The sequence below is a fragment of the Camponotus vicinus genome, unplaced genomic scaffold (genome assembly GCF_025532165.1).
Source record: "Camponotus vicinus isolate PSW18456_S1 unplaced genomic scaffold, iyCamVici1.0 SCAF_7, whole genome shotgun sequence".
Lineage (NCBI taxonomy): Eukaryota > Metazoa > Arthropoda > Insecta > Hymenoptera > Formicidae > Camponotus > Camponotus vicinus.
Window position 1 is genome coordinate 15,173,815 of NW_028141979.1, and position 13,513 is coordinate 15,187,327.

The window sequence follows — 13,513 nt, forward strand, 5'->3', positions numbered from 1 at the left end:
TGAATTCACCAATCACATTCGAGTACTACTTAGCCGCTCAGTGAGCGGTTGTGCTTCTGGATACACCCATTATATTGGCCCAATAATAAAATTTAATATTGTCTGAAAAGAGAAAGCGTCTACTTTACAATATTGGACCAATAAAGGAATTTAATGTATATTTAATATTAAAAAATTGGATATATATTGTTAGCCAATATTGCTTAAAAATGAAATTAATTTATTGGTCCAACATTACAATACAATATTAGCTAAAAAAGAGAGAGCGTCTACTTTACAATATTGGACCAATATATAAGAACCAATCTATACCCAACATTAAAAATTGGATATATATTGTTAGCCAATATTGCTCCAATGCAGTTGTGCTACTAGGGTTATTTATTAATATTTTTTTCAGCCTCTCGTATTGTTATAAGGGGATAAAACTAGTAACCCCTATTCAATTTTTTGTTAAATTTTTTAATAGGCCGGAATATGATCATCTAAAAAATGCATTAAAAAGTTTGATTTATTTAAACTTTTTTTTATTTTTTTCATAAAATCAATAGTTTTCAAGAAAAAAAATAAATTGCATTATCGTGCACAGCACGATGCTAAGTAGCATAGATTTCGAATTACGAGAAGTTAAATTTTAAAATAAAAATAAAATTAGAATAAATGTTGGAAAAATTGAAATAAAAACAAAATTATAATAAAAATCCAAAAACCTAAAAAAATAAAAATCTAATTTTTACTCCTATTTTTGGAGGAGTGTAACTCCACAGGGAGGGATGTAGGAGTATATGTTAATATGAAAAACCCTCCTTAATTTTCGACAAAGAATCATCTCCTAAAATTTTTCGCACTTATTAAGAAACATCCTGTATAATATACAGGGTGTTCCTAAAGGGTCTCGTCAAACTTTAACCATAGATGCTACGTATCAAAACAAAGCAAAATGTCCATATAAACATGGGTCCGGAAATGCCCTCCTTCTGAGATAACACAAGGTGAAGTATCTTCATAGGCCTATTTGGCTCAATCACTAAATCCTCTGGACTTTTTCGTTTGGGGATATCTCAAGAGTCTTGTTTATGCCACACCAGTTCCTGATCAACAGGCTCTGCGCGATCGTCTATGGTTAAAGTTTGACGAGACCTTTTAGGAACACCCTGTATATATAAAAATACATATAATACATATAATATATATAAAAAAATACATATAAATACATATAAATTACATAAAATACATATGAATTACATAAAATACATCAAATACATATAAAATATATAAAAATTATAATACATCAACTAAGAATAAAAATTATTTATTATATATTTTAAATTTTAATTTTATTGCGATTCATTTTGGAGACAGCGCCAAATATTATTTGAAAAAATGGATGCACACTAACGTTACTGTCATAAAAACTAAAGAAAAGATTTCTTTTTTGAGAGAATGTCAGAAACGCAACTTAGTACCACAACATCTGCGGAAATTATGTAATATCAACTCTTTTTATAACAGTAATTCTATTAGAGCTTACAATAAGTTAATTTTCCGTTCTATAAAATTCTTAATGAAAATTGAAAAGTCAGATTTATACAAATATCTAAGAGTCTTACAACACAACTTATTAGTTTATACCCGATTGTTGTACAGTTGGATTCCGTCTTCCATTCTTAACAATTTTTTTAGAAAACAGTGGCTGTTTTTCCGTTCTTTTATTAGTAAAGAAAAATCCAAACTTAATAATAAAATCCAAACTTAATAATAAATTACAAGAAAAAGTGAGGTTCTCTCTCCAAGGCTGCCTCCAATCATTTACCATTGCTCCATTCCTCCCCCCTTGATTGACAATTACAAATCGAGATTAAGGTCACATAGAGTTCTCTCCTTGCCTTCTCCTCCGCCTCCTCCCCAATTCTCTTTTTCTCCTATCCCACACCCCTCCTCTCACTCTTCTTATAACATTCAATTGAATTTTGATCATCCTTTCGCTCCCCACAATTGCTCTGTCCTGAATATACTGAATAAAAAATGGTTTGTGAACCTATCTTCTACGAATATCCCTGAAGATGTGCAATGTCTCCTTCAATTAAGAAATAATTTCAACCTTCCTCCCAAAAAGAATTCACAACGTTTAGTTTTTGATTTAGTTAAAATTATTGAATCCAATCTCTTTAAACTCGATCCAGGGAGGGTAGCTGATATTAGAAATTCAGCAGTTCAATTCCTTGAAAAATTTCTGTCGTCCCGTCCCCCCCTTTCTGAGATTGAACGCAGTCTTTTAAATATGTCACGTTTAGCTCGTGAATTTCTTGCTGACCATCCAGACTTAATTATTACGAGAGCGGATAAAGGTAACACGACTGTTGCTTTGGACAAATATACTTATTTTAAAAAAAATAAATGACCTACTATCTAACTCTAACTCAGTTGTTAAGACGGATCCAATGAAAAAAATCACTAACAACCTTAGAAATTTGCTTGCGAGATGGCGAAAAAAAGAATTGATTTCCGTTAGAACGGCGAGATCTCTTTTATACAGCGATGGTGTGTTGCCCTATGCGTATGGCCTATCAAAGATTCACAAAGATAATGTCCCCCTACGTATAATTATTTCCTCGGGCTTAAATAGCCCGTTACATTCTTTTGCTGCGTTCCTTCACAAGCTCTTGTATGATAACCTACCTAAATCGAATAGCCACATTGCTAATAGTTTTGAACTCGTTAACAAACTCAATAATTTTTACATTGAAGAACACATGGAAATTGTTTCTCTTGATGTGGTTAATCTTTTTACTAATATCCCCCATGACTTAATCATTGGAAGCATCGGAAAAAAATGGCATTTTTTAGAACCTAACACGGACATTCCTTATGAAGAATTTGTAAGAGCTTTTAGACTCATACTTGACTCAACTTATTTTATGTTTAATGACATTATCTACAAACATATTTTTGGTACGCCAATGGGCTCTCACCTATATTAGCTAATTTAGTTTTACAAGAGTTGGGAGACAGAGCCATTGCCTCCCTGTTAGTTCCTCCTTCTTTTTATTACCGTTACGTTGACGATATCATTATGGCAGCGCCTTCCTTACATATTTCCACCATTCTGAAAGTTTTCAACTCGTTCTATAAAAGATTGCAGTTTACAATTGAGTTTTCGACTAACAATACAATCAGCTTCCTAGATACATTATTAATTATCAATGAAAATCGTTTAGAGTTCAATCGGTATCGCAAACCTACCTTCTCTGGAAGATTCTTGAACTTCTTTTCCTACCACCCTATTTCTCACAAAATTGGCGTTGTCATTGGGTCTAGTCGATAGAATCTTTCATCTTTCCCACCCAAAATTCCATGAACAAAATCTTTCCTTCGTTATCAACATCCCCCTCGAAAACTTCTATCCCCTCCAGTTTATTCATAGAATTATTTTACGCCGATTAAAATTTCTTATTCATAACAGAGACTACCACCTCACAATTCCTCTCTCTCCCTCTCCTAAATCAAACTTTTATTCCTTATATTAAAGTGTCACGGACGACTTCCGCGAACGCCGGCGGATAATCGCCGGGATCAGGATTCGGTTTCTTAGGCAAGCTTAAGAATTTCTCTCGGTAGTTATGTCAGAAATTAAAATTGATTTATTTAGCGTTGAGTGTGTACAAAAAGAATGTAAGTGTGTGTATGTGTGTAAGTACAAGCGTGTACTGTGTATGGTATAAATGTACGATGTGAGTGTGCAGTATAGATGCACGGTGTACGGTGTGATCGTGCGGTATAAATGTTTGGTGATTGTGCGGCATATATGTACGGTGTGATTGTGCGGTATAAATGTACGGTGCGAATGTGCAGTATAAATGTATAACTGTTTGATAGAACGGTACGATGTAAATGTACAATGTATAATGTACGGCGTGAGTGTGCGGTATAAATATTCGATATTAAATATAGGCGTTACCGTTGTGCATAAAATGCTGAACGTTAGTTTAATCGCCGCGGAAATCGGAATGTGTTAAAGGGCTTCGCGCGATGCAGAAAAACCCTGTCAGCTGTTTCGCCGATCTATTATAGCATGCGGTCGATGACCGCGTGACGTTACGCGACGCGTGCCGGTGTTTTTGTGCCGTGTTTTGACGTGTGGTCTTAGCGTCGTTTTCGATATATCGACACGCGCTCCTTTTCTGGTTCGGTTATTAATTAATTCGCGCAGATGGAAAATCGCGGGGATACGCCGTGCCGACGAGAGCAGCTCGTCGGAGGTAGCTCTCCTCTCTACCCCGGTAACTGATTGCAACGGCGGTGCGGCGGCGGGATCTTTTGCCGAAGTCGAGATCACTCGACAATATCGGAGATCGCTCCAATATTCTCTTTGGCGGAATTCAAATGCAATTCTGGATCTTAGCCTTAGGCCCGAAACCGAGAGTGCTCGGCTGAGGAGGAGTTCGCTCCACCTTCTGTTCGAGGCTTTAAGCGTTTTCTAGGATCGGTTCTAGGTTCGGATCGTACTTGCTATCGCAAACGGAATCGGAATCTGGGTGCCGTGATAACGCTGAGGACCTTTTTATACCCCGGGTAATTAATCCCGCGCCGGCGTAAAAACGGGGTGTCCCCACCGAGCGGCGGAAAAACGGTGCGGAACGGATCCACTCGGTGGGGCGCGGCGGAGCCGAGCGCGGGGGTTCTCACCCAGGGCTCTTCGGGCGCCCTCGGCTGTCGTCGGCGCGGCTTGCCGACGGCTTCGGCCGTTGATCGGTTTGAAATTATCGGTTAATGGGACGCGGCGCGCCCCTGTCCCTGTCCGGCGGTTGTTTTCCGGGCGGCAGCTTCCGGCTGTTATTCGGCCGGTAAAAAGTAACGTGCCACGGGGGTGCATCGTTATAAAAGGCATTCCAAAAAGATTTTACTCAATGATACACGATAGTGGTGGTAAATTAGCATTCTCAGTGAATAATAAATTGAACGGTCTCATTAAATTACATAAAGATCCTTTACCTAAAATGAATCATACAAATGTTATTTATAAGATTTTATGCAAGGATTGTGATGCATCTTACGTAGGGCAGACTGGCAGACGTTTAACGACTAGATTAAAAGAACACAAGTTTATTGTTAATTATTCTTCTGAATCCCATACAGTCATTTCATCTCATGGACTCTGGGTCACGATTTTAATTGGGAAGACACAATAATCCTTGATGAAGAACCTTTTTATAGAAAAAAGCTTGTTTCTGAGATGCTTCATATCAGCCAGCAAAAAAATTGGTTGAATCTACAAAATGATACCTCATTATTAAACGACTCTTATCTCCCTATCATTAAAAAATGTCTTGTTTTTTCAAAGTCTCCCGCTCCTTTGCCTCCCACTTCCTAAGTTCCCTTTCCCCTTTCCTTCACCCTTACTTTCCCTCTCTTTCCCCCTCCCCTTCTTCCTATACCTACTTCACCTTTTGGCAGTTATTGTTCAGTCTTTTCACGATCGCAATCCTTCACCTTTAGGCATAGTTTTTATCTCGATTTATCTCGATTCTCTGTTTTCCATCTTGGTATCAAACTTAGACTCTCGATTTCTCTCTATATTATCCCATGCTTTTGTATAATACTATGTACATTATTCTCTGTTATAACTAACGGTTTTCATTTTCGTTTTTCATTTTCGTTAACGGACTTTTGAGATATTGAATTACTAGCTATTTATTACTTTTATGCTTGGCATGAGTTTCTTTATTCTCGATACGTATTGCTCTCTTTCTTTTGTATTTTTTACACAGGCTTCCACCTCGTTCATCGATTAAAGGAGTTAATTTGTTTCTGCCCGGTCTCCTGAGGATCTCCAATTCAGAGAGACTCCCAAAAATTTTTTACAAGTTTTGACCAGGCTCAATTTTATCTCTACGACTTCATGACTAATTTACAAATTTGGGGACTTTTTTCATCGGGGAATTGTCACGCAATACAATTTTTTGTTAAATTTTCACGTATGCGTTTATTGCGTCTTTTTTCTGATGACGAGGTGAGGGTTGGCCTTTTTTCAGAAATTTTGCTTATTGGCCAGACATTATTAGTTTTGCGTTTTAATTATTTATGTAATTTTGCGCTTTCTACTTTAAATTATTCTTCATATCAATTGTTTGCGCTTTTAAATTTTACGTCCGTTGAATTGTACACAATGTCTATCCATTTCCTATCGCGCTTGTCCTTGTCTAATCGCGTTCTGTTATTTTTATTTTAAATTTAATTTTATTTTCTAACGACATCCCGAACATTGAAAAGGATCTTGAAAAAATCGAAACGTACGTATGTATTAATTATTTTTCAATAGAATTAATATTTTTTAGACATACTTTTTGTACTTTTATACCTAACTTATTATTAAGGGGGGAAGACCCTTCAGACAACAGGTTTTTCAATAATTTTTTACAAAAAACTGAGAGTATTTATTACATTGAATGAAATTACATATTGACATTGATGTTCAAATGTATACACACAAATTTTTTTATAAGAAAAAAAAACAAAATGGCGGCGCTACAGCTGCTCAAACTTGGCTCCTTCAATTTGCGCTGTGGAATGCCCAGCCCCTTGTAGTCAACTGAAATCAACCAATCAAAAGTTTTTCATTAAAATAAGTTATTTCGCTTTGTATGTACCTATTTTTAACGAAAAAAAAAATGAAAATTTGAACACAAAAAGAAAAAAATTACACTTTTTTTTATAAACAAATTGTTAAAAACAATATTTTTAGTAATAATTATTACTAAAAAATTGTTAAAAACAATATTTTTAGTAATAATTATTGTTAAAAATATTGTTTTTAACAATTTGTTTATAAAAAAAAAGTGTAATTTTTTCTTTTTGTGTTCAAATTTTCATTTTTTTTTTTCGTTAAAAATAGGTACATACAAAGCGAAATAACTTATTTTAATGAAAAAATTTTGATTGGTTGATTTCAGTTGACTACAAGGGGCTGGGCATTCCACAGCGCAAATTGAAGGAGCCAAGTTTGAGCAGCAGTAGCGCCGCCATTTTGTTATTTTTCTTATAAAAAAATTTGAGTGTATACATTTGAACATCAATGTCAATATGTAATTTCATTCAATGTAATAAATACTCTCAGTTTTTTGTAAAAAATTATTGAAAAACCTGTTGTCTGGAGGGTCTTCCCCCCTTAATATATTATGTCTCTTACTTAGAGACTTTATGGAAAAAATGGCGATCGTTGGGGTGACAGGTGTGGAGGTGTGGGCCAAAAGAAAAAGGAAAAGAGGATGGTTGGAAGAGGAGATGGGAGCTGAAAGTTGAGGAGGAGGTGGAGTTACACTGGGAAATTGGAAGGAGGTGGAGGCAGAGATGGAGAGGAAAAGGTCAGGGAGTTTTTTGAAAGAGAAAAGTAGACGAAAAGTGCTGAGTTGGATATGAAGGATGGTGGGAGAGGCGGGAAGAGAGATGGAGAGGGAGAGTGAAGATGGCGTTGGAGACAGAAAGAAGAAGTGAGAGGAGTGGCGGAGACGGAGAGTGGAGATGGCGCCAGAGGCTGGAGGAAGAATGCGAGCGGCAGATAGATGGCTCTAGGAGTGAGAAGAATGAAGCAGGGGTAGTAAGATCGATGCGTAGATCGATGAGGAGAGTTATAGTGGACGGAATAGACAGTGAGAATTGACAGGGGCATAGTGAGAAATGGATAAGAAGACAGAAGGTGGAGAGTTGGTGGAGGAGGTGAGAGAGTTGAGGAAAGTGATGGTGGAAATGGTGCTGGTGTTAAGGAGGATGGTGAGGGGGATGGAGAGGAGAGGGGAAGCCGGTCGTGAGCACGTGGGAGAGGAGGTTAGAAAGGAGAGAGAAGGTGTGGGAGAAGAGAGAGGAGAGGAAGGAGAAAGGAGAGAGAAGGAAGAGAGGAAGGTAGGAAGGCGGAGGAGTCAAGGACAGGGAAAGGGAAGACAACAGAGGGGAGAAGGGAGACAGGAGAGAAGAAAGGGGATGGAATGAGAGTGGAAGACGATGAGAAGAGGAACAAACGGAAGGAGGGGGGGAAGGACGGAAGAGGAACAGAATAGAAGGAAGAAAAGGGGAAGGCACAGGAGAGAAGGGGGAAAGGAAAGAAACGGGAAGAGGGGAAGAGGATGAAAGAGGTAGGAGAGAGGGAGGAGGAGAGGGGGACAGAGAAGGAAAGGGAGAGTGGAGGAGAAGAGAGTTCAGAGGACAGAGAGAGAGAAGAAGAATGGTGGAAGATGGTGGAAGAGGAACAGGAGGAGAGAAGGAAGAAGAGGAAGGCGGAGGTGGGAGGAGGAGAGGAGAAAGAAGTGGTTTTAGGTGGGGAGGGCAAGAGGACAGCCGGGGAGAACGCCTGGAGGAAGTTTGAAGAAAAGAGGGAAAGAGTGAGGAGGGAAAGAGAGAGGAAGGAGTTAGAGAGAAAGGAAAGGGAGAGAGAAGAGGAGGCGGAGAAGAGGAGGGAAAGAAGGAGGAACGTAGTGTGGAGAGGTGTAGAGGGGGACAGCGCGGAGGAAAGGAAGAGGGTGATAGAGGGGATAGTGAAGGAGGAACTGGGGAGAAAGGTAGAGATTAGGGGGATTCGGGAAAGGAGAGGGAGCGCGGGAATGGTTTTGATAACAAGTATGGGGAGGGTGAGGGACAAGAAGGATTTGTTGGAAAGAGGATGGGAAATAAGGAGGAATTGGGGGGTGGGGATAGACGAAGATTTGTCAATGGAGGAAAGGAGGGTAAGATGGAAATTGATTGAAAGGGCTAGGACGGAGAAGGCAAGGGGAAGGATAGTAGTGACGACGAACAGAAAGATTTGGATTGACGGAAAGGCTTGGGGGTGGGATTTGTTGGGAGAGGAGTGATATGAGGAGACAGAGGAGGAGAGTGATGGATAGAAGGAAGGGGTGAGAGGGAAAGAGGGGAAGAAGGTAGAAAGTGGAGAGGAGGAAAGGAAGAGGAGGAAGGGGGTAAGAGTAGGGTCAAAAGGGAGAGAATAGGGAGAGAGGGAAAAAGAAAAGGTAGGGAAAGGAGGAGAGAGGGCGGAAGGGAATGGAAGGAAGGGGAGGATAGGGGGGGAGTCGATAACTGCTATGGTTTATAAGAATTTCTGTCCTTTTGATTTATTTGATTTTACAGTTAGTCCCGAGGCAGGAGAGATAAAGGAAAGGAAAAGATGAAGAAGGGGAGGAACGGATGTGAGGAAAGAAGAGAGGCAGGACGGAGGAAGCATAAACAGGAGAAGGAGAGAAGAGAGACTGATGGATGGATAGAGAAAAGGAAAGAAAGGAAGCATGGTGTGGAAGAAGAAGGGACAGGAGGCAGGAGGGAGAAAAAGGGGGAAGGGGGAGGGAGAACAAGAAGGGGGAGGGTGCGTAGGGAGGGCGAGGGAATGTAGTTTGTAATGGTCGCATAAGGGCCAGGCCGGGGAGGATTAAAGTATATGGTTATAAGGGGTCGGGTACGCTCCCCGAAAAAGCGCCATGGTGTAAGGGTTTGGGTACGTTCCTGAAAAACGCCCTTTAAACCCCTAGGGGAAATAAAGCATCTATATCTATCTATCTACTTAGAGACTTTATTACTGTTTTTATTTTCTTTTCGTGCTAATATCCTGCGCCACGGTCTTTTAGCCTTCCTTTTTATTGCGTTTTGTTAAGAATAAAAACTTGTGCAAATTTAAATAAAAATATTTTAATTTAGGATACTGTTGTGCAAAATAGTTACTTTAATTTCTACAAACAATAATATTAAATTATAAAATTAATAATATAAAAATTATAAATTTATTTGAAATTTGGAAATAAAAAATTAATAAAAAATAAAAAATATTTTAATTAAAAATCTTGCTGCTGCTAATTTTAGCATATTACTCAGCTTAGGAATATTGCCCATTTTATTAACAACGCCGTTTTTTTACTTAAAATATTTGTTATATTATTTTATACTAATTTTCAATTTCCACTTTTTAGATAAATTTTTAATTTGATATTATTTTTGGAAATTAAAATAACTATTTGGCACAACAGTGTTTTAAAATAAAATATTTTTATTTAAATTTGCACAAGTTTTTATGCTTAGTTGATGCATTACAATTTTTATATCACTTTTTTTTGTATGAAATTAAGACTATTTTGCACAACTTTAATATAGAAATTCTTTTACAGTTTAACATAACACTATTTTGCACATATAATAATTTTTTACAATAGTTTTTACATAATATTTTACAATAGGAATTTTTAGTTTTAAAATAATACCACCTCATAGCATATGTACTTGTCACCTATATTTTAAATAAGTTTTTAGAGATTGTATTTCTTTTTAAAGATGTAAAATATGGCACACAGCGCCTTTCTTTTACTTTTTTTAAATATGTTACGTCCAGCCGACTCCACGGTTCCTTCCTTCCGCGAAGGTTTGTCAATACTGATATATTTTTATCTCGGGCCTAATAATCCGCAAATATCCGTCATGAGAAAATTTAGAAGATATCTCTGACCAAATCCTATAATCTATTTCGGAATCTTTGAGGGATAGGAAATCGAGAATACAAAATCTTATCACAAACACCTGAATAAATATCAATAACGAAACCTAAATTATCAAGGATCGACAATCTAATAAACTCACAAAATTCGAAACTTTAGACACCTGAACAAATTTTGTAAATCTAAAATCTAATCGAAGGACAAGATATGTACCTACGAAGGAACCGGCAAATCTAACGAACTGAGCAAACCTTGTCGAAGGACAAGATATGCAAAAGGTAACCGAAGAGAGTATAAAAGGGAAGCTCTCGAGGAAGATCATCATCAGTCGTGACTAGTCGATACTCCGTGCAGGTCATAATAAGTAAAGATTTTTATACAAGTTCGCTCCGAGTAATTGTCGTGAATTTTCGTCAAAGTGCTCAGCGAATCCCACATCCACGGAAATCTCACCACAATCTGCTGGAGAAGCCTCCTCATCAGCAAACCAACCGACCAACTCGTTGTTGACCAGCTCTGTCAGCATCAATAAAAATAGTAAGTCCATTCGATTCTTCCTTTCTCATCATCGCGGTGTATAATCTCTTGTACCTCATTATTCTTTTTATCTTGCTCTCAATAGAATCCCGTTCCACTCGAGCTAATTCCGAGAAGCGTCGCGCCAAACGAAATAGATATCGTCGAAACCTATTGGCTCGGGCTGATCCTTCATTCATATTAGATATAAATCAATTTAACACCAACCTATCCATAACAAAAATCTTCTTGAACAATATTCAAGAAGACTCACTAGACGCTCTTTACTTATCTCCCGGAACCTTTCCTCCTAGTTACTCCCCTATATATGATGTAGAACCCGATCCTCCATCTGACCTTCAATTATCTTCCCCCCTTTCTTCTCCCCTCAATGAACCACCACCAGATTCACCTTCCCTCTCTTTCCCTACTCTTCCTCCTATTTATTCCGCAATCGATCCTAGCGATCGGCGCATCGCAGGATTCCTTAGCATCTGTTTCCCCGAGTACTGATCCAATCCCTCCAGGTTGCTTTACCTTAGGACCTGGTTCCATACACCTTCCCACATTGCGCAACTTCTTTAACACCGCTCCTCCTAATATCATTATCCCCTGCTTTACCCCATTTACCAATTACCTTAGCTTTACCCATAGAATTCCTAGCAGTAAAGTATCTTCCAGAATCTAGTTAAACTTCCTTGTCTCACTTATACACTCACACAGACAGTTCATTATGATTTGTCATTCAAAGTGAACTGAAATTATTGTAACCTCCCAGTCGAGCATAAAAATAGAAATAGAGTCACACCATATTCTGTTCGACTGATGATCCCCGCATTTATGTAACACCCGCGAAAAAACCACACATCCACACATACTCACACACTCTCATCGCACTACATAATGCGCTATTGATTATAAAATTTTATATTATTACTTTTTATGTTAAATTCAGTCATTTCTACGAATAAATGTAAATTTTGCGATTAACTCTCTCTCTTTTAATTAATTATCCTGCACTCATTCCTAGTCATTAAAGGTTATGCATTGGTCCCGCCCTGTGTAAAAGAGTAGAATTCCGAGTTCTCGTGAATTCTCGTCAAATACTCAGCAACTTTCCAATCACGGAAACCTTATCATGATCTACCGGCGAAGCCTACTCATCTGTGACCCAACCGATCAACCCTTCGAAGATCAACCCTGTCAGCATTATTGAAAATAGTAAATCAATTCGATTCTTCCTTCATCATCTCGATATTCGCGGATTTTATTTTAATTTATCGCTGTTATATCTTCTTCTCAGTGAAACCCCGTTCCACTTGCGCTTATTGAGAGAAGCGTCGCGCCAGACGAAATAGGAATCGTAGGAACCGCCAAATCCGAAGATCTCTCGCGAAAATAGCGAACGGTATTTTGAACCTAATAGAAACTCAAGATTCAGAACACATACCATCCACACTTCTTTTTCTAATTATACCTCTTACTTTCCCCCTTACCTTCCGTTCCCTAGCTATTCCCTAACAGTATTTTGAACCTAATAGAAACTCAAGGTTCAGAACACACATACACCACCCATAATTCTTCTTCTAATTATACCCCTTACTTTTCCCTTTACCTTCCGTTCCCTAGCTATTCCCCGGTTTATGAACTGAATTTACGGCTCCCCCTCCCGAACCGTTTCCGAACCCTATTCCGGAGAAAGAGACCTTCCTATCCTCTTCCGGACTCCCTCCTCTAGAGTATTCTCGATCTATCTAATCCCCTTATCCATCCCCTTATCATTACCTCACAAGAAAATATCCCCGTTATCTTAACCTCATTAATCGGGATTATTATATAGGACCAGGCCCGATAAAGCTGAAGGATCTCCAAGCCCACTTAGACAAGGCCCAACCCGGCTCAGTCATCCCTACTTTCACCGGATCCAGTTGCATTCCTGTGGCTCTCCCAGTGGAAGTAAGAGGTGTATCCTCCTTCCTTCCCCTCAACCACTACACAAACACACACTAACAGTTAACTCATATTTGCAAAGAAAACCTAACAATTATTGTATCTTCCAGTCGAGCATAAAGATAAAAATAGCATCACCCCTTAATCTGTTCGATTGACGACCTCTGTACTTACGTAATACCCGCGAGAAAACACGCATATATCCACACTCACACACTCGATATAGCGCTATTAATTATAAACATATAATTATATCATTACCTTTTATGTTTGAATTTAATCAATTGCTTTTATGAATAAATTTAAATTTTTGTGATTAATTTTCTCTATTAATTAATTACCCTGCTCTCATTCCTAGTTATTAAGGATCGCACTTGGTCCCGCCCCGCGTAAAAGGGATTAAATTCCCTTACCGAAAAGGCGACCACCGAGCGAACGCTCGAAACGGAGTAATAGCGACGCAACGAGAGTCGTTTACCTGACTCTTACCTGACCTTTTCGAGACTCAAAGTTTGTTCGACCCGCTTATCTACTGCGATTTCGGGAAAAAACATCTGTGTTGCGTCTTTCTTTTGACCCATCCT

The 13,513-nt window shown here is 38.4% G+C and overlaps 1 protein-coding gene across 4 annotated transcripts in view; it reads right to left on the reverse strand.

Moving 5' to 3' along the window:
- The window catches only part of LOC145974574 (dynein axonemal heavy chain 6-like), a 424,968-nt gene that overhangs the window by 110,434 nt on the left and 301,021 nt on the right, over positions 1–13,513 (reverse strand). The window lies entirely within an intron of this gene.